This window comes from Ochotona princeps, chromosome 12, assembly GCF_030435755.1.
Source record: "Ochotona princeps isolate mOchPri1 chromosome 12, mOchPri1.hap1, whole genome shotgun sequence".
In the NCBI taxonomy this organism is placed as follows: Eukaryota; Metazoa; Chordata; class Mammalia; order Lagomorpha; family Ochotonidae; genus Ochotona; species Ochotona princeps.
Window position 1 is genome coordinate 4,875,735 of NC_080843.1, and position 27,159 is coordinate 4,902,893.

Genomic DNA, 27,159 nt, shown 5'->3' on the forward strand with positions numbered 1-27,159 from the left:
GGAAACATCATAAGTTTACTTGAGGATAAATATGTATTATATTTGTAAGTAACAGAAATTATTTTACTTATGATTTATGATTTCTAATAGTGTGTTTTTATTTGAAAGAGTTGGAGAGAGGGAGAAACAGAGAGATGTATCTCCCAGCTGCTGCCTCACCCTGTAAATGGTCACAGTGTCCAGATCTCTGGTCTGAAGCTGGGAGAGAGAAGCTTCCTTTGAGTCTCCCACATGGGTGCAAAGTCCCAAGGCCTTGGGTCATGTTCTGCTGCTTTCTCAGGGCATCAGTTAGGAGCTGGGTTTGAAATGATGCAGCCAAGACTTGAACTGGCATCCATATGGGATTCAGGCTTCGCTAGTGGACAATTAGCTTGCTATACCACAAGGCCAGCACATCTGATTTGTGTTTTAATGTCATATAATGGCTATGAATACCAGAAATATCTTACTGATTAGACTATATATTACTGATTAAACTGATACCTCTGTTAGGAGATAAATGATCATAACACTGTCTCACATACACAAACAAGTTTCAACTATTACAGTAAAATAAGAATGTGTTTAAATAGATTGGTACCAGGAACAATCCATCTCCTGGCTTGTATTACATCATGTCAACTGGAGTATTATCATAAATCTTCCAGCTTATACTTCTATGAGGAATTTATTCTATTTCATATACCCATATGTGTAAACTTTAGCATGCCACTGGTAGTTACCTGTAATCCATCAATATTTACTTCCTCTGAGTGTAAAGAGGTCTCCCCAAATGACGAACAGAATGGTGACTTCACAGAATTTTCAAAAACTGGATATATGCAACTTGTAATTATAAGGTTATGTTTTGATGAACTCACTAGCAATAGGAACTATTTCAAGTGGGAAACGCAGTCAATACACCTGCTCTACTGAAGACCGTATCTTTGCAACAGAGGACGCTGTGGTGTGGGGATGCTGCTCCTGGTCTTGCTGAGGTAGCTCAGGAAGGGCGACTCACTGCACTGGGCAGCATTGCCACGGATACCCAACACTGAAGCACACATCACCAGGAAGAGGACAGATCAACATGGCTTCTACTGATGACCTCTGACCTTCACAGCATCACAAAGTGGGTGAATGAAAGTCGCAAGCTGAAATATCAAAGTCAGAGGCTGCAGTTAAAATCATACACGCAGTACACAGAGGAAAATATCAGGGGGATCAACTTCATGTATAGCTGGAGGGATACATTTATTTTATAGATAAAAGGAATTGACTAATTTATTGAGCTCTGCTAATTCTTGGTAGGAGCAGAAAAGGAATGTCTTTTATGTCAAACACATTATACAATTTCATTCTTGATAATTTTAGCAACAACAGGTTTTAAGTATCACTGCATAGTCCTATTCATTTTAAAATCTTTCTAGTTTTTATAAATATACTTTCAAATATATCATTTTAAGATAATATTAAACTATGCCATTTCAAATATTTAACCACATAACAGTGGTAAAATATTTTCCTGCTTTCAACTTTTCATATTTTGTTTACTCAGATATATCTTCTCAAATGCATTATTTTATGTGGTTGATTTCAGTCACAATGTACATTATTAAACTTAATTCGTGAGTATGAAATTGTAAACTAGTATTTACGGACTTTGAACAGTAAAATATCAGAGATTTTAGAAAAAAATATGAGCTCACTGGCAAGAAACAGAAATTTTCTCCTGTTTTGGTTAAAGCTAAAGGTAGTGAAAATGTTTTTTTTTTTAACGGATTAAAAATGAGAAGATGTGGATGTGTTCCCTGAAATGTTACTTTCGATTTCCATTCTTCTTACATTTCTTACCTACGTAATTGTCCTTGAAAAGTCAGTAGGGCTTTTAACTGTACTTTCATAATCATTTTCACTATTTCTTCCAAGAAGTGGTGTATATGGTTTTCTGCTTAGTATTATGCTTTTTTTCGGAGTGAGGTCCAGCAATCCATTCCCTAGTAGATACAGGCATTCTTCATGTGACTGTATGTTTCCAGAAGAGTTTAATGTATCTACGCTGTAACTCTTTCATGGTGCCTTACTGAATTTGATCCTGAATTGGAGGTTTTAAATAATGAAGTACATAAAATGCACTTGTTGGCTTTAGCTTCTCTTGTCCATCAAAGTTACCAAGAATCAAGTTACTGTTCCTAAAATCCAAAGCTTCAACATTATTTATTAAATGTCAAAATAGTAAAACGTTGCTATGGAACAAATCCTGAGCAGTCTCTTCATAATTTCTGAATTGTAAGATATAATATAAAAACATTACATTTTATAAACTATATTGAATAATTAATTTTGGTTTTTGAAAATAAAAATAGAGAGTGGGTATTGTGGAGTAATTGGTAAAGCCCCACTTGCCATGACAATGCCAAGCAGAGTTCGAGGCCCAGCTGCTCCACTTCCAGTCCAGCTCCCAGTTGATGCACTTGGGAAAGAAGCAGGGGATTCATCTGTGTGAGAAGCCCAGAAGAACATGACCTCAGACACTTGAGAATGAACCAGTGGATACAAGACATTGCTCAGCATTTATCTCTTAAAACAAAGGGAAGAAATACAATAATCGGTGATTTAATTTTCTTTAGATGTGCCAAAACCAAGATTGAACAATCTCTGCCACATTGCCAACATGTTTTACTTAGCAAGCAGTTGATGCTCAGCTCTGCAGTGCTCAATGTTCTGTATCTACAGAGCATGGAGGTTGAAGGGCTTTTTCTTTGAGTACTTGCATCCACAGATTTCTGCCACATGATTGCATTTTGCATTATAATATGAACATATTTATAATGACTTGATTTGAATCTATTCACAGTTCATTTGTGTGCTCAGTAAAATGCTATAATTTCAATAACAATTATATTTTCAAACACCATTGATTATTGTGATCAATTGTTGAAAGATATTCTTTGCTTTCAATATCAATTTCCATATTCTGGAATCTAATGCTGACATTAGATATGTGGTTAGTAATCCACAACATTATTATAGACATTATCTTATTTAAACCATATGGAAACTAGGATGCAGTTATTACTACTCCTAATTTAGATGCTCATCTAATCTGAAAATGAAAGCTTTTAATCCACTTGTCTGAAATTTCATAGCTAATGAGTTATCCGAACAGAAATACATTGTGTGTATAGAATCTATTGCTATTTTCAGCCAAAATTTACTATTTAATACTAGTTGAAATGAATAAAAATCTCATATATAGACAAAGACAGATGCAAGACAGAATTTGAAGATATTGCTCTATTGTTATTTTCAATTTAAAGATAATAATTTAGCTTTACTCGTATTATTTCTTTACAACATGACACTTAAGGATACAACTTAGATTTTTACAAGAAGATATGGACTTTGACTCACATGGAAGGCTTTTGGCCTGAATGTAAAATCTGTATTGACAGAGAATACTGGGCCTGAAGTCTCACCTAAGAATATTTAAGCTAGGGTTAGCCCTCAGTGATCCTGTAACATTTGTGTATTCCATCAGTGATGCACTAAACACGTTTTGGATCAGTGATTCTGGGCTTCTCCAAGGAATCCATGTAAGAGTAAGGAGACACACATTTTAATGGACTAGATAAAGCTAACTTAGATGGCGCCAGACTCTAATTTACTAATAAATGTATCTGCATGTTTCCATTGCCAGGAAGGGAAGGGGAGGTAACAGCCGATGCCAGTCTTACACTTGAATTCCTGTCATATCACCATCCCACAAAAATCAGCAGAAACGGGCACTTGGAAATACTCTCCCCTGACTCAGATAGTCTTTTGATTAAAAACAGATGGTACTATTTTTCACTTTCCAGATGGAAAAATGAAGACCGAAGGGGTGTTTATGTGGAAAGTGGGTCCCCAGCTCCGTATTCAGTGGTCTTTCCACTTGTGAAACCTTGGATACGTAACTAATCCAGACTAACATATTCTCTGCATGCCTCATCTGCATGCCTTTGCTCCTCTGAAGATTTTCAAAGTTCTACAAAGAAACATAACAGGAAGATCAGAAGCAGTAGAGGGATTACCATATTGTCTGTATGTCCCACGTTGGCCTAAGGATGCATGACTCCATGCCCTTCGGACACCGGGGCCTGCCATTGGAAGGACCTTCTTGATAGTGTCCTGACACTGCCTTTGTGATACTGCTCGTGGCAGAAGAGTATTTTCCACTTAGCAATGTAGAGTATTGCTGCAAGAACAGAACAGCACCGGTCATTCATACAACGCTCGACTTGAATGGTACTCCCTGAAAGGAGTCATTTTCTGATTCCACAAATGTGTCTTAAGCAATTTATTTCTTCTTATTTTAGTTTAGTTTGTTTTCTGCAGTGTATTCGTGGTGCTTAGGTCTGGCCTCTGACCTCAGGGAACATAGAGTGTGGCAGAAGTTGGCACCACTCTGCTGCCTTTACTCTGCTGCCTTTGCTCTGCTTCCTGTAGGAGTCCATTCCCTGGCGTTGCCCTGAGAACTCTTTCTCCATCAAAGGTTTCCAAATCTCTTTAATCATAGTTTATTAGCTTATGCTTGTATCTTTCACAACCATAAAACCTAGCATCTTGTGTATCACAAAGCGCATGGTAGCAGCCTTACCGGAATTGTGTATTTTCTTCTTCCTTGGTCTCCTGCTCCTCCTGTCTTTGATGGCTCCTCACCACATACAATAAAATTCAAATTCTCAAAATGGTTGTCAATTCATTTTATAATATTTCTTAACAGACCTCTAGTTTTATTGTCAGAATATCAGTTATGTGGTCTCCAACCTCACCTTCTGGTCCGATTTAAAAACATCTTCCACTTTGCTGTTCTTACATTTAATCCTTTTTGGGTGCCTTTGTCACCATTCACAGACTCTGTGCTTTATAGTAGTCTTGCTTGTATTCATTTCTGTGGTTTCTGCTGGAGCTTGTAATCTCCTGGGAAGAAGAAATTATTCAGTGATAGTTCTCTTTCAACATCTAATGAACGCTATGATCATACTGCTGTGATATCATATGGAACTAAATTTTCAAAGACCAAAATGTTGTTACTCATTTATTAAAATATTTGCTTTGTGTGTACCACATGCCAAAATTATACCATGATACTGTAGAAAGAGAATTTTTATGACATGCTGATTATTACTAATTGCATTTTTTCATAAAATATTTGAAACACAAGGTTAAGTCAGAACAAGAAGCAGTATCACATAGGACTTACTCAGTGAACAGCTACTTCTCACATAGACAAGGTTCCAAAGATGGAGTAATGAAATTCCCAAGGATGAGTGGAGGGAGGATTCTTGTAGACCAGAAGTCAGGTGCTTTCCAGACGAAAGAATGAAGGATTCATGACATAGCACATGCCATTTAAGAGGCTAAGTTAAGGAAGGTGAAATCTCAGAAGTATCTGTGTGTTTCTCTGTGTGTGTGCTTGTTGGTAAACACTAATTGCCAAACACATACATATGTACAAATTTCAAATTTTTGCACCAAAACAAACTGATCTTTAAAATCCATTTTTCATGAAATTTTTGAAGTATCCTTGGGTGTATGTATTTGTGTACATTTAAACATTAAGCATGTATGCAAATACATAAATAACTGAAAAATAATATTTTAGTTATTGGAGACTGGAAAGTGCAAGAGTGAAAAATTATATAATTTGATCTAATCTATAATTTTGTAAGTCTGTAGTGGCATCCTATGGGGAATGGAGTAGACATGGAAATCATAGTAACAGGTAGAAACTGAACTAGTTTAGGCAGCAGCAGAACATTTTTTAAAGAGTCAAGGGGCATCAGACATGGTGACATTGTTGATTAAACAGAATCCACAGCACATTGTCACCTGATAACATGAAGGTATTTATAAGCAGGGGACATACAGGTGACTCCCAGATTCCGTGGAAATGAAAGCAATGAATAATGATTGCTTCCTGTGAGATTAATGATGTGGAAGACAAGCAGATTTGACTTTACTGAAAGTTCTATGTCTTTGGAGGATTGTTTTCTGAAAATCAAGATAACTTGATTGATGCTACCAATCTTTAAGACTGGGGAGAGTACTAACTCAACTACTGATGCTGTTTGCACTTGCTAAGATTCAATAAGGACAAATGAGGAGAAGATAAGATGGGCAAGCGGAGACTCTAAAGGGCAGAAGGAGAGCGGTAGGTCAGGACGAGGGTGCAGGCACTGAAAGGAGGAGAGGAGCGGGCACTGAGGGCACTTGTGATTTCCATTGTTGCAGGTACATAAGACAGGACTTACCAGAGAGATGAGAAACAGCCAGAGAAAGGGGGTGAAGTAAGTTTGCTGCATAAAACACAAACCTGGAATTTTGAGAGGAAAATATTTTGCATGAGTGATTGTTGAAATTATTTACTGTTATGTATGATGTGAGTGGTCCTATGAAGCAGAACGAGAAGAAGGACAATTTCCTGGTGAAGACAGTCACAGGAGTGCATGTGCGGGCGTGCTTGGGATGGGGTGTAAGGCATCTGGGCGGGGTGAGGATGGCATTGCCCTTGTCTCAGCCTGAGGGGTTACCCTGCGCTCTGTTGCTCCACATGCTGCATATCTCAATTGCAAAGGCAATATAGTGGCAAAATGAATGGAATGCTCAACGAAAATGCAAAATCTTGGTGACATTTTGGCTGGACACAGTGTCCCCAGTTCTCTCCTGCTCTGACTACGCTGCCAGGGCAGGCTTGTCTCGCTGCTGTCCCACGGAGTGTCACAAGGAGGAAAGTTCTTCTTGCCTCTTCTTAAAAAAAATATTTGTTTTATTTTAATTTGAAAGTCAGATATATAGATAGGAGGAGAGAAAGGGAAGATCTTCCATCCATTGAATTATTGCCACATGTAACAAATTTTGACAGAACTATTGGTCTACTATTAAAAGTCTATGTGGACGTTACACATCAATTTGCTATAATTAATAGGTATGTTTCATTCTCCAAATACTCTTTCTAGTATTAGTAATGCAATATGAAATATCAAAAATAATAGCATGAATCCTAACAAAATCTTAAACAAAAAGGGTGCTAATGAGAATCCTGGAGTATAATACATTGAAAAAGAAACTCAGGAAGTGGTTAACCTTATTCTCACAAAATTTATTTAAATTTTCATTTAGAAAATAAAGATCTAAGACAAATAGAGATCTTTACCTCTTTTCCTGTTTAGTTTAATATTTCATTCTTTTAGAAAGATTATGCATGTTTTAATATGATTAATATCATTTTACGTTTACAGAATTGTGAATGAAACAGGGCAGATGTTTGGACACCTGTTTCATATATGAATCAATCATGGGTTTCCAAAAAATAAATGGTGTTTTCTGAGAGGACAGACGCAGCACCTTGAAGTAGGTCTGGAAATGCAGAGTGGCTAAATTGACCAAAAATGTAGTGGTTTTCTTTTTTGGAAGGTTGATATTTTGTTGTACCCAAACTTCCCTGCATCCTGGTGTAAATCCCACTTTCATGTGACCTTTCACAATGTGTATCCATGAAGATGCTGAAGTCCGCTGTGCACACACACAGCTTTGCTTTGATTGCGAAGGGAGGATAGACGTCAGAAAAGCCATCACATTCAAATGTCCCCCAAAAGACTCATCACGACTGACAGTGGTAGTATACTGCTCACTGCTTCTTAATTTTAGTAAGAGCATCTTGTCTCAATGATCATGGCATAAAATACTCATGTCCTTCTAGAATGCGTCAATGATTGATATACACATAATTACACAAAATTCAAGTGTAAGTGAAAAAACGTTGATCCATTCATTCCAAATGAAACAACTGTCTCAAATAAAAAAAAAAAAATCAGTATTTTCATCATGCCATAGATTATTAGCCAGGTGAATTAAAAAATGTATTACAGGGCCATAGTGACTAAAGTCCTCACCTTGAAAATGCCGGGATCTGGTTGTATATAAACTAATAATTGAAATGTCAATGTAGAAGTCACAGGATGTGGTTCAGAACTTGCATTCTTTTTTTTTTTTCTCTTTCAACATATTGGTTACTCAATACCATGTCAACTAATTCCATAACGTTGTAAATTGTTACTGATGTAATGTTGGGGCTTTTAATTGATCAGGATGATATTCTGCCAGCTCTACCTTCAGACCAGAGATGGTCTCCCCAAGAAACCGTTGAACTTATCTGGACAATAAGATGCTGGACTTTATGCTTGGTAGATGCTTGCAATGAAAGAATTTCAACTGAATTTGAACTGTGGTAATGCAACAAGGTGGAGGAATCCACCATGGGGGGTTTGGAGAGGGGTGGGGGGGAATCCCAGTGCCTATAAATCTGTGTCACATAATGCAATGTAATCAATAAAAAAGAAAAAAAGATAATAATTTAAATAAAAAGAAAATGCTAGGATCCCATATGGGCATTGGTTCTAAACCTGGCAGTTCTACTTCCTATCCAGCTCCCTGCTTGTGGTCTGGGAAAGCAGTCGAGGACAGCCCAAAGCCTTGGGACCCTGCACCCACATGGGAAACTCAGAAGAAGCTCCTGGCTTCAGATAGGCACAGCACCGGCCACTTGGGGAATGAATTATCAGACAGAAGATCTTCCTTTCTGTCTTTCATCCTCTCTGTATATCTGATTTTGCAATGAAAATGAATAAATCTTTAAAAATATTTTGCAGTCAACCTTTACCTCTAGGAATTCTATATTTAAAGACTTAACTAAGCACAGATCATGTACTACAAATTCCGTTTCTGACACGAGTCTGTATGAACATCTATAGATTTATTTTATACACTCTATGGTATACAGTAATAGTCGTTTATTCACATTTGATTTGAATCAGATATTACATGTAATGCAATAATAGTCTGAATACTGCAGAATGATATGTTGATATTTGCAAATACTAGTTTACTCCAGGTAAGGGATTTGAGCATTTGCAGAGGGCTCTGGGGTATGAGATCCATCCCAGAGGTTCCCAAAAACCTTCTGCAACCAAACTTTAGTAACTATGTCATTATATTGGCCAGTCTTTGTTTGAAGTAGTCTTAAGTGCTTAAAACATTTGCAGGTCTTGAACAATGAAGATTATGTGAAACGTGAATTCTACTGTGTTATCCTACTCTCAGCCCCTGGAATACATCTACAATCACAATCAAGTTTCAAACCCTGAAGTAGCTCTAAGAAAATTCTGAGAACTATTTTTAGAAATATTGATTAAATTTATTTAAGCAGTCATCGAAAGTGGGGCCCCTGGGTTACAGGATGACTACTCACTATCATCAAACAATATTTTAATAGGTGTTGTCATGAACTGTGGGTCAGATAATGATCCAAAACATTGTTTTATATTCCATAAATCATTTATCCATGTCACACAATGGCATTTAGGAAAAAATGAACCTGTCTGGGTGAAATATTATAAAAGTAAAGAAAATCATGATTTTTTTAAAACAAATGTTACAAAAAAGAAAATGTTATAAATTTGAAATGTGCTCAAATGTTAAGCAGCCCGTGAGTATGTGTGGAAGGAATAAATATGAACAAACTGCTCCTATAAAAGCTGAGAAGTTTTGAATATAGAGATTCTTTTCCACTCCCTTTAATTTTTCAAAATATTACATGATATGAAAATCAAATGCACAGTTTAGATTTAGAGCCATTTTTAGAAACTATAATTCTTGATTCAAAGGAAATCTGCAATCTTGCAAAATGAGATCAGTTTAACAGTGTGTTAAATTGTAGCTGTTTTTCTTGCCTTTCTTTTTAGACAAGGGGCTTGTGATGGTATTTCTTAATATTCCATGCATAAAAAAAATCCTTATGGTCTCCAAAAATAGGCAATGATGTTGTCCTTACAAGCATTTATCTGGAAGAGACAAGAAGGCACATGCTCGCTGTAGCTGTCTGTCTAGCTGGCTTATTAAGAGTGTACCAGAGGGCTGGGCGAGGTAGTCTCATGCCTAAAGTCTTCGCCTTGCACATGCCGAGATCCCACATGGGCATCAGTTCTAATCCCAACATCCCCACTTCCCATCCAACTCCCTCTTGTGGCCTGGAAAAGGAACCAAGGACGGCCCAAAGCAGGGGAAACCTGGAGCCTGGTGGGTGTGCTCCAATCAGCTATGTAAAGATTATCAAAATAAAATTACAACAAAAAATCTTAACAACAAAAACTTGCCAGCAAATTTGTTTTTGCTGTTATTGTTGTTGTTGTTGTTATGTGTGTGTGTGACCTAAGTTTAAAATATTTCACCTAGACATGATGAGCTAGAAGGCCATTTCGTTGACTTGGAGCATTATTATCCTTGTTTCAGATAAAACTTCAGTAATATAACCTCAGATTTGGTTTTCTGTGTTTATTTTTTTGCCAGACACAAACTATGAAAAAGCATTTTCAGTGAAATCCATTAGTTTAGCGCAAGCATTCCAAATCAAACTCTTTTTCTGTGCATACTCTCATGATAAAGTGTAGCACAAAATAACAGTTCAGTAAGACGTAAGTTTCAGCTTGCTATTACACTTCCCATTGTTATTGCTGTTAGTATATCTATCTATGTATAGATATAGGTAGATATCCAAGTCACTTTGGATTTGACTCCTCAATGTTTCAAAGAATCCATTAATATTTAAGAGCTTACTCTATTTGTTTCTTTGGTTATGGAGGTCAAGAACTATAGTTGGAGACTAAGATTTGAGCTAGTTAGAAGTCCTTCCTCAAATTGCCGCAAAATTAGAAAACACTCAGGTTACACTAAATGATTGACAGCCAAAGAGCAAATACTCTTGTACTCATCACAATACTGTGGTCAAAGATGGACTTCCTATTAGTGGAAGGAGAGGAGAGAGGAGAGGAAGAATTCACGGTAGTATATCATGGAAAATAATAATTACCACAAAACTATAATAAATCCATAATGATATTTATTATTGTATGTGTGAAAGAGATATGGAGAATCAGAGAGATGAGAGACCAGAACACACCCCACATGGCTGCAGAGGCAAGGGCAAATGTGTCTCCCACACATTTGGGCTATCTTTGGCTGCTTTTCCTAGGCCCATGCATGCACCAGTGGATACAATCTATTAGCCCAGCCTGACTATACCCATAACCCACTGCAATGCCTGTGTGCTTAGCCCGCTAGTCCTCAATGACAGCCAGGCCTAGATACTTCTGGATATCGGATGCTGGATTTTCATGTTTTTCTACAGATTTGTTTTTGTCTATTTGTGATATTCTGAGGAAAGAAGAGCAAAAACACTAAGAGCTATTTCGTGTTACTTTTAAGCATCCAATATTATGCGATGTATGCACACATTCATGTATATATAGGCATGCATTATTAAGTTATTGGATCATCACAAAACATACATGTGTATGAGTGCATTCTGGTTATACTGTGTTCTACAACACAGTATGTGCACTCCCATGGACATTCCCATGCTCACCATGCTTTAGCTATTTCCTCCCGAGTAACAAGGTTTCTGTTCCTCCTCTCTATTGTCTCTGTCCCTAAAGGGATGTGTTTGATAAGTGGATTATTTGCTACCACAACAAAAGACCAAACTGGGTAATATTTATTTTGTTAATCAAAATTATATGTGTAATGTCATATATGATATAAAGATATTTAAAATTTATTTATTTTATTATTTTTTTAAAGATTTATTTATTTTCATTGTAAAGTCAGATATACATAGAGAAAGAGAGACAGAGAGGAAGATCTTCCATCCGATGGTTCACTCCCCAAATGACCGAAACAGCCAGTGCTGAGCCTATGCAAAGCCAGGAGCTAGGAACTTCTTCTAGGTCTCCCATGCAGGTGCAGGAACCCAAGGCTTTGAGCCATCCTTGACTGCTTTCCCAGGCCACAAGCAGGGAGCTGGATGGGAAGGGGAGCTGCTGGGATTAGAACCGGTGCCCATATGGGTTCCCGGCGTGTTCAAGATGACGGCTTTAGCTGCTTGACCACCATGCTGGGCCCTATTTTATTATTTTATGATACAATTCCATAGGCTTTGGGTTTTTCCTTCTCCCCTCTCCAAACCCTTTTCTCCACACAGATCTCCCATATTATATTACAGTCATAAATTCATCATTCTGCTATTTAAGTGTATCCCATCATTGTAGGTATGAAAATGTCAGAGTGTCAAGCATTCTGTTGTCAAGATATATATTTTAGGACTATTTCATGTTATTCTAATTTGTTTGAAAATTTTTATTTTTCTGTTGGAAAGGCAGATTGCAGAGAGAAGGAGAGACAGAGAGAAAGATCTTCCATGCACTGGTTCACTCATTAGATGGTTACAAATGCCAGAGCCGAACTGATATGAAGCCAAGGGCCAGGAAGCTCCTCTGGTTCTCACATGTGGGTCCAAGGTCCCAAGTCTTTGGGACATTCTCTGCTGTTTTCTGAGGCCCTGTCAGGAAGCTGGATTGGAAGTGGAGCATCCAGGACATGAACAGGCGCCAGTGTGAGACTGCAGTGTACAGTGGGGTACCAGAGGTAAAGGTGTGCAGATGAATCATCTCACACATATACTTCTCTTCTTCACTATTCTTCAAGCCTGCTTCCTGCCCTGCTTTCTCCTGTGTTTCAGTGCCATAGAGACCATGGAAGATCTTCAGACTTTGTGTAATCAACAATTACTTTTCTCCTGTAATGTGTAACGGATGAGATTTACTAACAAAACTGGTGTTCTCATCCACAAAATCTCTCAAGTGATTCTTGCTTCACTTACATCATAGTCCTGCTGGGAATTCACGAATTCTTGCGTCCAGGACTCACCAGAGGGGCAGCCGACATGTGTTCATTGTGTGCTTTTTGTTTCTTCAAGGTGTCAATGAATAATTTCACTCATTGTGGTCTTACTTTGTAGAATAAAAAGTGACGGGCAATCCAACATTATAGTGAGGGTTTGAGACTTGACTGCTTTGTTTCTGGTTTAGCATTCTGGCTAAAACACCTGAGAAGACAGAAGAAATGCGGGCTCCTGACATCACGTGAAATTCTTGGATAGAATTGCTGATTCCTAGCTTTGAGCCAGCTCAAAACCTTGTTACTGTGATTACATGGGAGTGGACCAGGAAATGAATGTTCTTTCACTATCTTCCCCACTCTTACTGTCACTCTAACGTTTTAGTTAATTATTTTATAAGTTTAAAAAATTTCCTTAAATGAAACATGAAAATTTTGTTTGTAAAGTCCCAAATGTGCAATGACTAGCTCATATATGTTCAAATTATGTGCAATTAGAAATAGTTAACACAAGTTTTCATCATATTTTAAATATAACAATTTCTATTTTAAAATCTGGAGCAAGTGTATGATCAATAACATATTAAGTATTAACGCTGAAAGTTGTATTTTTAAAATAAAATTAGTAATGGCTATTTTTTGTGGTGGTGTTCATATGGAAAATGTTGGCATGAAAATTTATGCCTAAAAGAAAGGAACTATTTCATGATCCTGGGACGAATGACTAGAAAACAGGTGTTAGAGCATGGCTAATCTTGCCCCAGGATAATTTTCATTCTTTTGAAATAAAAATGCATGTAGATCCCAATTCCAGAGATTTAAGAATAGAGCAAGGGGTCCTCTTTCCACTTTTTCAGTTCCTTCTTCCAAAGCCATAATTAGAGCTTTTAATTTTCTTTAAAATATATGACAGGATGTACATTTCTCTGTATTACATGCTCCTTGTATCTCTTTATCTATCTGGATATTTATAGAGAGACACACATCCTTATCTATATGGAATTGCATATACTGTAAATAACAATGTGCTTTTCTTTTGATAATATGATAAGGAAAACAGATTTGTCACAAGTCACTGGTTATATTGAATTCTAATTTGTGACTCACCTTAAATTAGCTTGTTCTTCCTTTATTCATGTATTTCCACATTTGTCTATTATTGCTGGTTTAACTCTTTATGATTATCAAAAATGCTACAATAATGAATAATTGATTTTTTATGCTTATAGTACATTTTGTCACTATTATTTATAAGTGCTGAAATGTCATGGTTTTAGAATTCTCTCTAAAATATTTCAGTAGTAATGAAGATGTTGATGAAGAAACTCTGCGAAATCTAATCATTAACTTGCCCAAGTAATGAGTGTAAAAATATATCATTAATAATTTTCTGTATTTGTGCACATTTAACATTTGCATAGAAATAAAACAATTAGAGATTATTTTAGTTATAAAGCTGACTTACAAGTCAAAATGGATATAAGAATATGGGAATTCCAAATGTGGACATATTCACCTAATTTTTCAGGAAACTGTGATACAAATGAAGATATTCCATTGCTTAAATTTTATGTGCAGTACTGGAGAAGTTTTATAAAGAAGGATAAAGTAGTTAAAGAATGAGGTAATGGTATTCAAATAAATGGCATGATTTGTCAACTGCTGTTTTGAAACAGCTGGGAAAAAGGAGTTAAGTGACAAACTTCCTTGTATTCTGGCTCTTCTTTTTTCTGCTGCTGCTTACCCCTGCTCCTCCCCTTCTCCCCTTCTCTCTCTCATCTACCTTTCTATCCATCTATATGTCACTATACTGATCACCGTCTGTATCTCTACATCTATGTATTTTCCCTGCTCATACCTCTGTCTATATGAATGTGCTAGTCTTAGCTCATTTGTGGTAACATGGCAGACCTATGTATAAATGCTAGAATTCTCAAATTCTGAAATATTAACACATATTTCTGCTTGGTCATAATGACTAGGCAGAAGATGAGCTTCTATATCTGAGGATTTGTTCCAATGCGGACAACTCTCTTCATTATAGGTTGGCCTAGGCTTTAGGAACAAAAATGCATTAAATATACCCGTCCTGCACCTGTCGCTTGGAAAAGAACGCAATGGGGGATCTGAGAGCCTGAGAAAGGAGTCCTGTGTTCATGAGTTGTCTGGCATGTTTGATTGCAATTACTCAAAGAAATTGTGTTGTAAATGGGGAAAAGATCATTTACTATCCTCTAAAACACATTTTTCATTGCTACCATTGGCGAATGGTTTATAAGTACATACAAATTTGCATGGAAAAGCTTCTTCACAAATGCTATTCCTCAAGAGCTGTTCATTTACTCAAAATCCCTGTTTTTTAAGGCATTGTGAAAGGGAAAATGAAAATGTGGCAACAATGGTCTCACCCACTTTCCTCTAGCCATTGATATTTTGCAGCCTAATCAACTATGTACAAATCAAAACAATAATAAAACAAAATAAAACAATAATAATAAAAAAGAAGCCATTGTGTTTATATGACTCATAGGTCCAGCTTCCTTTCTCACACCCTCAGCATCGAGGCTTCCTTTACTTGTATCTTCTTTTAGAGTTCTAAATAACGTCTTAAACAAGCTCTTCTTATTGACCTACAGGATATATTTAACAAAATGACATATCTGATTTGATTCACTAAACTGTGAGCCATGGAAGTTTTAAAATTTTATTTTAATAAGAATGCATATTAAAAATATGTCCTGGCCCACAGTGATCTACTTCAGTTTTTCATGCTAGCAAAAACAATGAGGCACTTACAAAATCTCACAGATTAGATACTGGGACCTGAGGTCAGTGTTTAGCCCGTACTAGTTAGGTGGTTAAAGTGGGCTTCAAGTGCCTAAGGATTATGTCTGTCCATTTGAATGTTTTCTGTTCTGGAAGTTAACAGCTGAGTGCGTTTTGAGTAAAATGCTAAAGGAAACAGCTGATAAAAATATCAGTGCTGTATATCAAGTTAAAGGAGATACCTATCTGCTCTTTCTCAAGCCACTGTTAAGCTGTCATCCATACACTTATCACAGGAACAATTATCTCTCAGGAGCTTTATCTCCAGACATTTTCCTGACCAGACAGAAACAATCTGTGCAAGCAGTCATTCCTCTGCTTGCTTTAAGAAGCTGTGTTGGTTTTGCTATGAGAAATCACTTACCCTTGCTCTTAAAAAATAAATAAATAAGTAAGACCTGCAAACCCAAGATTGTGCTTACTCTATAGACTTCATTTTTTTTAAAGATTTATTCATTTTATTACAGCCAGATATACACAGAGGAGGAGAGACAGAGAGGAAGATCTTCCGTCCGATGATTCCCTGCCCAAGTGAGCCGCAACGGGCCGGTGCGTGCTGATCTAAGCCGGGAACCTGGAACCTCTTCCGGGTCTCCCACGTGGGTGCAGTGTCCCAATGCATTGGGCCGTCCTCAACTGCTTTCCCAGGCCCCAAGCAGGGAGCTGGATGGGAAGCGCAGCTGCCGGGATTAGAACTGGCGCCCATATGGGATCCCGGGGCATTCAAGGCGAGGACTTTAGCCGCTAGGCCACGCCGCCGGGCCCTATAGACTTCATTTTTGCACATAGTAGTTTCAAATGCTGAAGCCAAATAAATCACATGGCAAGAAATGATGGTGAGCTTCTTTGTGAATGTTGGCTGTCTCCAAAGCTTATGAATCTATCAATGATAAGCTTTTAGTAACAGGTTTTTTTTTTTACATTTTCTGATTATGCAAGGAAATAGAGCCTTTTTTAGTGGGAAAGGAGACATGTGTTGGAGGATCAAGGAAGAATGTATTAAATGAACAGGATGCTGAAAATGTCTGCCCTAAGCAGAGTGATGAAGAAGCGCTTGTGAGATAAGCAAATGAATGCCAATGTAAACAGAAACAGCAGATGCACCCATGACATGAAAACACAAGGTAATTTGTGCATTGACCCACACAAACTGTAACTTTGTGTGTTGAAATTTCTAGGCTTAAGAAATTATGTCGATCTTTTCTTTCTTGTAAATTAATTAGGGTAAAGCCTTTAAAGGCGTTTTTATGGAAATCAAATAAATATTTAACGTGAAAAGCAATTGGAAGAATTTTGACTATTGCACTTATTTCTTACCCATAACTCAACAGCTTACCTCATTACTAAGCTCTTGTTAACAGAGACAAACAGATATTTAGATGAAATACAATTGTAAATTGCTTTTATAAAGAATCTGCACAGAAATGTGGATATTTACAAAATGTATGTATACTTTGTAAAATCATCAGATTCTGAGTATTGCTACTACATTTACTTTCCTTTATATAATAGCAAAGTATAAGAATTCACATTTACCCAATGAATGGTTTTTTTATAGTGCAAGGTGATGCATTATTTTGTTAACGGTCTGTTTCTTTTCCAAAAGTGGTACTTTATTGAACACTTTCCTTTTATTAGCTTTGATGTACTAAAACATGACTGACACATGTGTTGTTATCAGGATAGCTAATTTGAAAACCATGTACTAATAACGTTAGTGCTGCATGGCATAAGAAAGCCTCATTCGTTTGTCAACAAAACAATGCCTTGTTACACATAATGAATCAACCATGTGGACTCCGAACAAGTGCGTCCCTGAAGTTCAAGTGTGCAGTAGTGCTTTCTATCCAACCTACACTTCAAGTAGGTAATGTCCCCTTGCATATGGGGTAAAGATTCCCAAATTTGCCTTTTCCTACTACTTAGTATTTACAAAGGATTTTGTGTATGGCTCTCCCAAAACCACCCAGGGAAAGATACGTTGTTAGCTGGAAATTCTCACTTAGAAAGTGTGCCAGTTACAAAAGCCAGAGGAAACCTGAGTTCCCACATTGTTGTCAGGGAGTAAATGAACTGATTTCTCTCTCAGTTATTCCATTTGCTCATTGAAACAATAGCTCTTTCCAGAACCAAGACTTGTTTGACTTTGTTCCAAGCCTCCAAGGAAGTCTTGCCCAACTTTTTTTTGATAGGTTGTGCCTCAGGGAAGCATAACCAATTTGAAACCATAAAAAAAGGAGTTCGTGTTTCAAGCCAATCCATGTGACATGATTTGCATAATGTAAACCTCATTGATTCCTGATGTCCACTGTATCTTACAGGTGTGATTTTTGAAGATATTCATCTTTGGAAACGCTGTAACAAAGTTTACCACAATTCACTATACAGCTAATAATCCAGCGCCAATAATGAACCATTTGCATGGTTAACATTGAGTATTATGAACAAAACAAAATCAGAGAATGAGGTAAGAGTAAGCAATCATTCCTCATGGACAAGTCCTGCCAGTGTTTGATTGTTTGGTGTTTCATAGAATGAGGGCTCTATCTGATGGATTTTTTTTGTTTGTTTATTTTGCTCACCATTCTGTATTGTCCCTTAGAATTGCAAGTAGGTACAGGCCTTGGTGATAAATGTGTGCTGAGTAAATGAATGGTTGTAGTTCTCTGTGTCACCACATTGCCCTGGAACAGTCACACTCAAAGGAGAATTGTTCAGGCAGACTTCAGGAAAGAAAGCTACATTAGAGTATCAAATATCTCAGCAACTTCTCATCAAAGAAATGACTAAGTCATGTTTATTCATTAAAAGCCTACCACATTTGTTCTGAATCTTGCTTTCAGTAGTTCTAGAAATACTTGCTATTTTTTTTAACTTTACAATGGTGGTGAATTGGTAATAATGCATAACAGAGATAGTAAATCAACTACCTTTATATTTTTTCTAGATGTGTATGATAAAAATTTTATATGTTTGAGTAAAATGAAAGTCAAGAAATCATTTAGGATATGCAAACATCTGTCTTTGATGTTTTTCTTAAGAACGGGAGCATATATGCCTGGAAATAAAAATGAGAAAACAAACAACAAAAAAACACCTCATTCTACTCAAACAACGAAAACACACTTAGCAAAAGTTTCAGCCTGAAAAATCGCCCATGGTTATACTGCACTTGTGTTATCCATTCAGAACATGCATTGAGAGATGCTAGAACTAGCAGCTCATCATAGACGCCTCCATATGACTCACAAAATTATTTCATATAAAGATGACATTAAAATACGTAGACATGGAATAAATTTATATTTTCCATTTTATATTATTGTGTGTGTGTGTTTACTTTATTCATTGTCTTCAGAGTCAAGATTAAGAAATATATTTGATGGCAACCTTGATAGTCTCACTGTGATTTGTTTAAGGATTTCAGGAGTAGATATAGGCCTACACCATGTAACTTGACTTTGAAATATCTTTGTGGAAATGGGTGTTCGTCACGGGGGCTGGATCACCACTTGGGATGCCTGCATCCTCTATGCCGGGGTCAGAGTCTCTACTGCGCTTCTGACTGCAGCGGCATCATGAGGTCCAAGCGGCTGGCGTTCTGAGGTCCATGCTGGAAACCGGTGTTGATCCTGACTCCAAGCTTCAGCTCCCGCCTTCAGGTTCAACTATTGTATGTACTGGGGAGTAAACAGAGAATGAGAGCCTTTTTTGTAGGTCCCTCTTCCTTTCAAATACATTTTGCACCTCAAAACAAAAATAATATTTCATTTTGTCTGTGAATTTAAGACCCAGAAACACAATTTTTCATTCATCAGAGGAAAGTTTTGGCATTTGAATCACAGGATAATGAATCCCAAGGCAGCAGCTGTGTTACAACAGGTAGTGCACAGCTATGGAATTTTAAGAAGTTGGCTGAGATTTCAGATCGTGCAACTATCAGCTAATATAGACAAGGATAATTGTCTTAATTTTAAAACTAAATCTGTCGATCTAGAAAAAGCACTAAAATAAATCTTATCATTCATAATTCTAGTGAGCAATGAAGTATCCAAATACTTAAAAACCAAGAGACTTCTCCTACAGAATGTGATACAGCTTTTGTTCTCAAAGACATTTGTATGAGGGAGTGGAACAGTTATTTTATGTTATCACATTTCAAATGTGAAAGGAAATAAAAATGTACATACATGTTGTCATCATTTAAAGTGTATATCCATGCATTTTTTAACACTCCCCTCTCCCCCTACGAGGGGTGGTATTTGGCCTCACAGTGGAGACCCGAGTTAAGATGCCTGCTGCTCTGCAGGCTATCTGGGAAGGACAGGGGCAGCTGCTCCTGCATCCAGCTCCCTGCTCTCACATACCCTAGGATGTTGAAGGCTCAGGTGGTTTGGTGAACCTATCTTGCTATTCTGCTATCCTTTGCATCTACATTGAGTTCCTTGCTTTCAGTTTCTGATAAGCATTTATCCTCGCAGATTCCAGCTGTGTGAAAACTGGGAAGCAAACGAGCCTCTCTGACTTTCTCTCAGTCTGCTAATTTTTTTTTCTCTTTGTCTCTGTCAGGCAAACAAAAATTTTATAAAATGATGATGAAATTAGAATTTAATAATATCGGATTATCTTAATTTGAAGCAGTGTGCATTAGCAATTTAGAGCATCATTGTTGTACACAGATACACACAAGTTGAACTGAGTCCATTTATTTCTTGGATTATCTTCTTCAAGTTCCTCAACCTTCCCTGTCTTTCTTCACCTGAGTGTTCGTTATCCATCATGGATTTGTGTGTCTCATAAAGGACATAACATATGAAAGCATGGAGAATGGGAGTAAGATTAAGGAGCCATTCAATATGAAGCCAAGGTTTTGCAGGCAGCTTACAAACACAGACAACCAGGAAAAGCAGGTCAGTGATTCTTGCTGGACAAAAGGTTATTTTTGAACCAGTGAGGAAAGTCAACAATGGTGATTCAAAAATGAATCTTCGACTTTATTTCTTTGACCTTCAAACTGAAATGTAAGCTTCTTTGTCTGAATTTTGTAACATCTGGAGCAGAAATGTACTCTTAATATCTTGATATTTCATTTTTTATTATTAATTACATTGCATTATATGACACAGTTTTATAGGTACTGAGATTTCCCCCACCCCTCCCCAAACCCTCCCCCCATGGTGGATTCCTCCACCTTGTTGCATTACCACAGTTCAAGTTCAGTTGAGATTCTTTCATTGCAAGCATACACCAAGCATAGATCTCAGTTCTTAACCCTTCTCTTTCTGACTTTTGAGGTGAACATAAGTTTTGTTAGTCACTACACTTGAAAGTTTTTTGGAAAAATAGAAGATATTACTATTTAATTTTGTTGAAATATAAGTTATCATATGACTTACATTTCTCACATTTGGTATAAACAATCAGTTTTCTCAAAATGCTGATGTTGATGATATTAAGGAAATTCCAAATCAGGGGACCTTTATAAATGCTCTGCAACAGTTGAAGTTTATCAAGCTATTGAATTTAGTTTTATACCTACATGACACCTTTCCATTTCTATTGTAAATTCTACTGTGGACACAAATACTTCTAAGGCTGCTTGTCACTACAACCACAGTAAAAAGACACACACAATATCTCACAACTGCCATTTTTATGCTAAGGATTTTGGTGGCGTGTTGCAAAAATAACAATTTAAGCCAGGGTAATAACTTTAATGAGGCTGTTGAAGTGATGAAAGCAGCAGAAAGAAGTTCCTGAAATGGGGCAAAAAGTAATGGAGCAGGAGCAGCACTCATTGTTGTGGCTTTTTCTGGATGGAACCCTGGAGGCTAGCTAGCAGCTCGCAAGTCGGGCTCCACTGGGCCAAGCAACCTCTCCATGCCCCCATATCCAGGCCTGCAAAAAGGAGAATTCTACCGTTGGTTTAACTACCATATACAAAGCACATACTAATTATTCAGAATCTGTTCAGAAAAATCCAGAACTATGGCCATCCTCATTTTATACGATAAAATCAGCTATACATGATGGTTATAAACTCCATAATAATACTGTTTGAAATTTCGACCTTCCACCATTCAAGAATATATTTAACTTGGTGAAGAGACCAGAGAGCTCAGAATTGCTTGGCTTCTCTCTAAATAGGAAACTTGATTTCTTGGACACTAAGCAACCAAAAATTTGAAAATGCCCACATGATAAAACATATATTGTTAAATTTAGCAGAAAAAAGTAACTGCTTAAAAAGTAGACCAAGAATGCACATATTTGGCAGAAGGATTTTTAATTCATGAACAAGACAAACATGCATAGGTATCCGTGAAACTACATGGGGAAATCTTTACTGCTCTTTTAATTTAATTCAATTCCACTTTAGCTATTAACTGATAGGGGGAAACTGGTTTTGCAAAGGGCAGTGAAACCGGCATGTGTTTTTTTATCTTTACAGTACATATTAGATAATGGTAGGTAGATGAGAAACAGAGGAAAATCAATAAATACATGAGAGATAAAAAACAGATAAATATTAATTCCTGTTTAAAAGGCTAGAATCATCATTAAAATAAATGCAAACGTTCTTAGGAGACTTACACACAAGTAATTGCTTGGTCTTTGGTTAAAATACCTTGTGTGTAATATAATTTGGTGCAAATTTAGGAATTGTGTTTGGAACAAAACTTTCTTTGAATAAATTCACCTAGATATCTACCCACCAGGAAAGCTGTGACAGAACACTACCCTAGCCAGCCGCCATTAACAAGGATATTTTGAATTACATGGCCAATTTACACCTATAATCTTCCATGGGTCATATAATTTTGACAGTGTCTGTCACCTGATGTTCATTAGGAAAATTATGCCTTTTTTGCCTCCCTCGCGTTAAGTGCTGTTTCTGGTTGGGAATGACACACACACTCTCAGAACCACCCACCAATTTTCTAGAGACAATTTCAAGGCATGATCTTTTGGGACATCGTTCATTTGTACTAGTTGTTTAAAAACTTTTGATAAATTTAAGCTGTCTGAGACTCACAGTTGGAATTCTAAGTAGTTTATCTGCCAACCGTATAGCGTTTAAATGGTCCAAAGTTTTCTTTCTGGTCTGCCTTAAGTTCAATTAATTAATGAAATTATAACTGTAGGTGGTTTCCACTGGCCCTAAATTTTAGCCAACAAATATTTTAAAAATTATTTGATTTATTTGGGGCAAGTGCCAGGTAAGTCTCCGCACGAGGTGCTGGCAGCCTTAGGGTGCCAATTCATGCCCAAGCTGCTCCACCTCTGATCCAGCTCTCTGCTAATAACCTGGTAAAGCTGCAGAGGCTTGTGCAAATGCTTGGGCCCCTATGCCCATGTGGTAAACCCAGACAAAACTCCTGGCTCCCGATTTTAGATCAACCCAGCTCTGGCCGTCCCGATTATTTGGGGAGTGAATCGGTGGGTGGAAGAACTCTCTCTCTCTCTCTCTCTTTCTCTGTATGTGTCTATGTCTACTTTTCTCTCTGTAACGCTGCCATTTCAAATAAATAAATAAATAAATAAATAAATAAATAAATAAATAAATAAATAAACATTTTAAAATACTTTAATTTATTCCTATGTAAGGCTGAACGCTGAGTCGCTCCTCACTACCCAGCAAGGTATGCCTCAGTCCTATGTCAGCAGTAAGGAACTCCGCATGGATTTCCCACGTGAAGGCAGGACCCCAAGTACCTGAGTGACCTTCCTTCTTCTCCAAGGTGCATCAGTGGGGAGCTGCATTTGAAGTGGGGAGTGGCTACAAACTCCTTCTCTCACATGGGATGTTAGTGTTATGAATATTTGCCTAAAATACTGAACCACAATGCCGGCCTCATCAATGAAATGTTGAGACAGCTAGAAACATGTCAACTTGTGCATAAAAATCCCAGCATCTATGAAACTGTGTCACATAATACAATGTAATTAATGAATAAAAAAAAATCTGTTCTAGCCACATCATTTGAGTGAGGATATATTTTGAAAAATTCATTCCGATTTAATTATTTTCGCTTTTCTGAACATTTTGAGTCTATTCCCATGAAAATTACGGTAAAGATTGCTCATGTAAACAAGTCTTGAAATTCTATTGCAATTATATGATTTTATTTTTTCTGATTGCATATTACTCCCATTTCAAGAGTAAAATAAGTGTTAGAAAATAGGCTGAAAATTATCTTCTTGATATGAGGTAAATCCCTGATATTGAAAGAATCTAAGCTTATCCTATCCCAACAGTAAAAATGAATAATACATTTTAAAATTTTAAAAAGGTTTAAAAGAGATAAACACAATGTGCAAACGTTAAGACATTGATCAGGACAGGGTGGGAAACTTACCAATGAAACATGTGCATTGTCAGATTCAGAGGTGTCAACAAATCCAGCCACAACCAGATGCAGCTGTGAATATTAGGCTACCGTATTTTCACATACGAATTCTAAAAAGCCATCCTTTCACCTTCTGCCCATGGCTCAAAATGTTTGGAAGTATGATAAAACTGGCTAACCCTGGTATGTTCGACTTCGTTTTAATAATAGGGAATAACAGGGAAGAAATAGTATTCTGAGTGTGTAGGGAGAGGTGTGATTCCCAGGGGCTCAAAGTTCTTGTTGCAAAGTTAGGAAGCAGCCTGGGAGTATGGGCAGATAAAAAATGAAAATGGACAAAACAAAACACCTTTTGGCAGTCAGAGAATCTTAACATTATATCTGCATGTGAAAAAGTGACCTGTAATCTTGTATTTAAGGTAGCACAATCTACAATAGCTGATACATCAAAACAACCCAGACATCCATCAAAACAGGAGTGGCTAAAGAAACCATGGTATGTCTGCTCTATGGAATATAGGTCAACATGTATTAACATGTGCTTATCTAAGAAACTCTAACAGAGGCAAGTGTATTGTAAAGTGAAGATTCGTTGCAGTATGCATCTCTGCTCTCAGAATAAAAGATGGACTCCCAATGAAGCTGTTAAATATATTTTAACAATGGAGTGTTGGACTTTCTACCATTGTTTTTGCCTACAATGTTATGGTATACTTAAACAGAACAATGCTAGATTTGTGATTGTTAAAGGAACATACTATTGTTATAATATAGGGGATAATAGCGAGGTGGTTGAGGTGATGGTGAGGGTGGAAGTAGAAATCCCTGAATCTAAGAAACTGTATCATGAAAAAAAGAGATGTCTATTCTATGTATTTTCTACTTCATCTCCCTTCTCCAAAACATTTTAAGCAATGATCGCTATGATCTATTTCTTTCGAATAGATGGGTGTGTTATTTAGCACAGCACCACTTATTTTCTGCCTTTTGGATTTTTCCATTATTTTAATATTTTTAGAAATTCTGCTTTCATGACAATTCCCTCCACATGGAAATACAAAAATATTTCCCAATGTTAAACATAATGCATGCCTTCTTAATGGAGCTTTTTGATTGGCCATTGTATCATCTTGGTGCTGTTTGGTAATTTTATCAACTTTCGTACTCATTGTTGAAAGGATAGGCTATTATTTAATAGGCACAATAAATTCTAGATATATTAAAAAGCAATATTCAGTTTTTTCCTGTTTCTCATAAGAAAAAATATTCCAGTGGGAGCTATTCAGTCTGATTGCTTTTATGTGACTTTCTTCGGGCTGTGTCTTGCTTGGTTGCTTTTCTCCATCATCCATTTGTGGTGAGAACTGTGAGTTCCTATGAAATTTTACTCCACTTACACTTCAGTCCATCGGTGGCAGTTAAAAAAAAAAAAAACTGATTACCTAGGATAATTACCAAACCCATCAAGTCAGGTTTTACAATGGCAAGGTCTTGACATTTTTATGTGGAAGAAAACCTAACAAAGTTATTGTTATATCCAGGTAGGATTAATATGTGGTAATATAGACATAAATGGAGCCAAAGAAAGATGGTGGCTCATATTCTCCAGTGAGACACATGCCCATAAATTGAAAAAAAAAGAAAAAAAAACTTGAGAAAATTGCTAACTCAGCTTAGCTCCAGTTTTAAAAGACTGCCAAAAAGACTACCACAGTGCTCTTTGTGGCTTGCCCTTGGATGCCTGTGTAGCAATACACTGAGGCTTCCACACACCAGAAAGGCACCTGTTGAACAGGTTTCAATTAAGCTGCTCAGGCTTTTCTTGGAGGAAGTAATAGTTAAAAACAGAACGGAAGTCACAACATGAAAACAGTACGTTAGATTAACATGTGCTAGGGAGGGCTTTAGATACAGTGGCTAACAAATGGCAGGGGACAGACATAGTCCATGGTATCATAAGGTGAGTGGAAACTCCTACTAATGTGTGCCGTGGGAGGCAACAGGTGATTGTTCGAGCAAGTAGGTCCCTGCTGCCTGCTTCAGTCCCCAGGGCCTGACTTTGGGTAAGAGTACTTGGCACTCATGAGTGAAATAGCATATTTCTGTTATTTGTTTTTCTTTCAAATAAACAGGAAATAAACAATTCAATAAAGATTAACATATGTCTTATAATCTGAATATTAGATTGTGTTTATTTAATAACCTTATATGTATAAAGATAGAACCAACAAAATGTTTAGAACCATATTACTTTGAGCTTGGTTGGAACAAATCAGTAGGAAAATCACTTTGCTTTGATGTTATTTGTTATCTTAAATGCAAGATTCATAATTTTGTGTTTGCATGCATAAAACAGTCAGTGACAAAATAAAGTATTCATGTCTAGGTTATATTATATGGGTCATTGTTTTGATGATAAGCCAATTTTATGGCATCATAAGCAATCAATGCCCAGGGACATTAAATAATATCTATATGACATGCATTCTCTTCTGTGATACTTTAGCCAGTCTTAAAAATAACTCACATGCTTAATATGTGTATATAATCAATGTTAAATTACAATTTTTTTTAAAATAAATATTCTTGGCATTATGGATATATTACAATTTTAGGTATAGGAATTTTCGGTTTTTTTTCTGACTTTTTTGTTACACTCATACAGGTGATCTTAGTCCTAAAATAATCAAGTGTTTTGTGTTCAACTTATTTTCTAAGTCAATGTAAGATTCTGAAATGGTATCGTAAAATTTGTTTTGTAAATAGACATTTCAAGCTCCACTTTTCAAACCAGAGCTTAAAGTACTCAATCTCATATTTTATTTCAATCATATACCTTGAAATTGGTGCTTGATTTGTCAGACTTGACAAATTATGGAATGAATATTTTAATCTAAAAATAGCTTAAACGATGTTCTTAGAATATAAATCAGCTATGATTCTCAAAGACATTTTAAATATCCTCCAACCATGGCATAGACTCCATATTTGTTACTGATTTTCTGATACCAGCTTCTCTCCCTCTTTCCTGGGGTATAAATAATCCTCTGAACTTTCTGCACTTGTTATACAATGTAACCATCTTGCGGAAATCAGATCTCCAAGAAAATGAATCATGATGATGGGTTTTCACACTCACTTGAAGCATTTCCAACTAAAATAAAGCAATCATGTAAAAAATAATTTATATAATTCTCAAGATTTAAATAAAACAGGACCTTTTTTAAAT